Here is a 4,748-nt window from a genome sequence, read left to right on the forward strand (position 1 = left end):
CGGAGGGGAACGGGGGGGGGGGGGCCCCTGCCTCTACGTCTCAGCCTCTAGAGAGGGGCTGCTGCAGGTTTGTCCCTTTCCTGCTGCCCACAAAGGGCATGGCTCTGACTGTGTCTCCTCTGGGACGTGCCATGAAGGGCACGCAAACACACATCTACATGTGCTTTTCTGTAGGGCAGCAAACACATCTAGTCTTCTGCCCAGACTTCTTTCAGGGAGGAGAGGGAAAATCAGAGACACATGACAGCTGTTGTCATGTCACTTTGTGCTCCACCGATCGATGTATGCAATCCCCAGCAACTCCAATTAGGCAATATAAAGTGCCTAAATAGGACAGCATGGAGCTTCTCCCCAGGGAGCACAGCCCTGAATTTGGGATGCCACAGCTCAGTCCAAGCACATTTGTCCAGCCTTTGCTTTCCCCAGCCTGGGGAAGAGGTGGTTGGGCAAATACAGGGCAGCTGTGGGTGTTTGAGGATGACTACTTCTCTCATAAACAGCAGCAGGCTTCTGACAGATATCAGCACAGAGCCCTGTGAGCCAGCACAGGTGAGAGAGGCCCTCTCTTGGGCAGACCCCTTGCTCTTCTCTCATCCCTGTGGTACCCACCTGCCAAAGCCAGCCAGCCCCAAGGCACCACCAAGGCTGTGTGTGTGAAAATCAGGCACAGCAGCCCAGCACCACCCCAGAGCCAGACCAGTACAGTCAAACCCTCCACCTTGGCACAGCTCCTTGGAAGAGTTTAGATCCACTCTGAGCACCTTGAGAAGCCACCTTGCCTGCTCTGGCCAGCACAGGTGGATGTCCCACGTCATGCCAAGTCCTCTCCTGGGCTGTGTAGGGGCTGAGTACAGGGCAGCACTGCACTGAGACCCTGGAACCATCCAGAGCAGCACTGGTGGGCAGCGCTGCTCTCCCCTCTCCCTGCTACAGACCAGGTCAAGCAGCAGCAATGAGGTCTGGGTCAGAATGCAGCAGCTCTCTCCCTTCCTCCCCTCCATCTACTGCCAAAACACCCTTGGCTGTACCCCACACCCCTGCACTGCAGCCAGCTGACTATTCATTTTGATTTAGGATAACTGTCAACAAGAGATCAGAAACTAATTGTACGAAACAGCAACACCTCAGGCAAGCAGAAGTTGCTTAGGATTTGGAAATACTTTCTCCTGTCTCCACTCGCAGGTTGTACCTCCAAGACAGGCTGGTTTCTTAAGCAGCGGAGGTGGAGCTGCTCCAGCAGCAGGTGTCCAGCAGCTGGAAGACTTTCCACCCAACTGTCTAGCTCAGTTGTGACAACAACACTCCCAGCAACTCTGTTCAGGGCCGAACAAAACCCATCTCTTCCTTGCCAATAGGGGATTTCTTCTGGAAGATGAGACTGACCCCACAGTTTCATGGTACTCACACAGGGACATGAGTGGAAAAGAGCATGCTCCCTTCCAGTCACAGCCTTGCAAGGTCTGCCTTTCTCCACAGTTAGGGAGGGTTAGGAAGGGCAGCCAGCCCTTCGTGTGTGGCCCGAGCCTGGTTAGCATCTTTCACTCTTCATCACTCAGCCATTCCTCCCATCTGCACTGGCTCTAGCTGTCTCTCCCTCCCCTCTCCTCCCCTGGCTTCTCCTTGCATAGACTGATTTTGTGATACATCCAAAGGAAGACAGTGAAAAATACATTAATATTAACTCCTGCCTGGACAATAAAAAATGCTCCCAATTCTTTACCACCCATAGAGCTAAGTAAATCCACCTGCTTTCTACTACAGGCAGCATGCTGATGCTGACCATCTCCTTGCAGTCTTGTGCAGGGGAACACATTGCTGAGATGCAGCCATGGTAAATACCTGATACAGAATGCATGGAAGGAAGTCGCTCTAATCACCAGCTATTCAGTTAGTTTATAAGGCCTCTGCAGACAGATGCCTTTATATGTCTCATTCTTCTCATTCATGTATCACCCTCTCTTTCCCCTTTGTCTCCTCCTCCATTCCCAGCACCCTCTCTTTCCCCTTTGTCTCCTCCTCCACTCCCAGGACCTCCCCATGCTGACTCCAGGTTTCAGCCATGATCTAGTGGATTAGGTAAGGTACAAGGCTGACTGGCAACTCTTATAACTGGCGATCTAATTCACACTTCTGCAGCTGGCTCAGCCCATCTCTCTGAAGCCCTCAGTGGCTCTTTTTTCTCCACCTGGGAAGCAATTATGCTTATCCATTTTGGAAAAAACGTTATTTCCACTTAATATACCTAAGAATAGAGTGGGGTGTTTTTAAATAGGAAATCTAATGTGAGAGAGCATGTGTATGGACTGCTTTGCTCGGCCACACACAGCTCAAGGAGAGCCATCAAGGATCTGCATCCCCTGGGACTGACCTAAAAGGAGCAGCCTCAAGACAGCATCTGGAGTAGCCCATCCATCTCCCTCCCAGCAGGGCACTAAGCAGATACACTAACAGCAGTTGACAGTGGGAAAGTTAATGGGTGTGTGCATTAACCTACATAAGCATGTTTAAGCTAGGGGGGCTCTGCAGAAATCAAAGGGGCTAAGTTTCTAAGCCTTCTGTTCCAGAGATCGTGAAACCACTCCAAGGGCTCAACCTCTGTCGTGGGATGGCCTCAAAGGGACTTCACGTCATCACATTTTTTACCTCACTCATCAGTGCAAACTCTAATGTGTGTGTGCATGCATGGGTGTCTCTGTATATGCTGCTCAAACTAATTGTTTTAATTTCTCCCCACTACCCCCAGAAGCATAGATCTATTATATGCAAGATAGAGGAGAGGTTTATTTCTTTAAACTCAGAAATTTTCCAGTTTAAACTCACCCTTACTCTGTCCACTGGTCCAGGCCGGAGTCAGCAAGCAGCCCACTATGGCTTGGCACAGGTCAAACACCAGGCACCTGATAGATCTGTGCCACAGAACTGAAAAGTTATGGTGACGGTTTTTTCCTCGGCATAAGGAATAGATACTTCTATTTGGCTTAATAACAGATGCAGAGCCTTGAAGTAAATATTTCATTATAAACAAGAAACCTGCATAAACAGTGAGTGTGGATACATAATTGATGATGGATGCACTTGGGACCAGAGCAAGATCTAGAGAACTTGGCTTCAGGCACAGTATCCAGAGGAGATAATTCTCCCCCCAGGTCTGACCTCTGACATGTCCTCCAGTGCAGGTTCATTCAGCTCAGCTGTATCTAGGAGCTTGAACTGCCCTAGAAAGCTTGAACCACATGGGTTGGGAATAGGGAGAGGGAATGAGAGTGAAGCCAGACTGGGTGAGTGGAAAGTCCCTCCTGCAAAAGCTGGCAAGACCTTTACGGATCATCATAATGGCTTTTTGTTGTTGTAGTTGCAGGGATCATTTTTTAAAACAAAGAGATAACGTTTCGTTCATTTCTTTCATTTTGGAAAAGGGCAGCTCCTAAGCCCTTATCATTAAGAAATAAGAGCAGTGTTACATGTTCAAACAATTTATGTGAAGATCCTGCCATTTGTTATGGGAACAGCAAGTACAACTGCAAGTCCATTATCATCCCTCCCTGCCTCTGCATGCACAGCATGAGCAAGTGAGGAAGATTAGGGGTAAGAGCAATGGAGCCTGCAAAAGTCAGTGACAAATATTCAGTACTTAAAACCCTCTTTGATGCTTTCCACTCTGACGAGAGGCTTTGATTTGGTCAGCGGTCAGACATGGACCCACTGATTTTTCTCCAATTTACTCTCAGTCTCGAAGAATAGCAACCTCTTTTTGTGATCTGATAGCTGAGAAGTAAGTGACCCAACACTACCACAGTACCCTCCCGATGGCCCCATAAGCAGTGCTGACAGGAGGTGGGCTGCAGAACTGATACAGATAAGTTAATAGTGTTGGAAGGAGTTTCTGGACACCTGCCAATGTTAAAACCTGCCAGTGATATCTGCCTCTTTACTTAAAAAAAAAATCACAGGGCAATTGGCATTATATTCTGGTCTTGTTTTCAAACCCACACTTCCTGTGACCTCCACTCCCTTTATCTTCACCCTCCCACTCACAGCTAATCTCTCCCTGCCTCTCCCCACTCCTCTGTTGTTTCTGCAGACAACACATTTATGTTGCTGCGAGTCTGCAGCAGCCGACAGACCATTTCTCATAATAAACCACTCCTGGCTGCACAGCCAGGCTGGGCCCTGCCACGTGACCAGCCAGAAGCTCATGAGTTTTCAAAAGAAGGAGCTTTGCACTCCAGAAAAAAAACCCCTACATCTCCTGTAAGTAGAACCCATACCAGAGCAAGAACACACAGATGGAAGAGAAGGACTGCAGGGACAGCTCAGTTCTGGTGCAGCCCTCTGTGATGTCCTGCACAGTAAGTGCTCAGCAGTGAGCCCATCGTGAGCAGAGAGAAGGAAACCACTTATTGACGGGCATCAAGGAAGGGTAAGGGACCTGCTACAATTACTTAGCAAAGTTTAGCTGCCTTTAAACAAAGAGAAGGTTTCTGAGGAATGATGGTGACCAAAACAGCAATTTAAGGAGCCTCCTGAGAGTGTGCTCTAGCTATGCCAGCACATCCCTCTGTTCAGAACTTCTGCCCCCAGATGTCACGAGGTGCAGGGGAAGCAGGGGCCCTGGAGGGAAGAGGCTTGTCTGCTGTGCCACGGTGCCTTCTTACACAGAGCTGTGATGTTGCCACCACAATGGCCTGTCAGGGCAGTGGCAGATGCCAGCACAGGGGTGGGAGGCAGCCTCCCCGGGCAGGGGGCCA

The sequence above is a fragment of the Corvus brachyrhynchos genome, unplaced genomic scaffold, assembly GCF_000691975.1.
Source record: "Corvus brachyrhynchos isolate BGI_N302 unplaced genomic scaffold, ASM69197v1 scaffold70, whole genome shotgun sequence".
Taxonomy (NCBI): Eukaryota; Metazoa; Chordata; class Aves; order Passeriformes; family Corvidae; genus Corvus; species Corvus brachyrhynchos.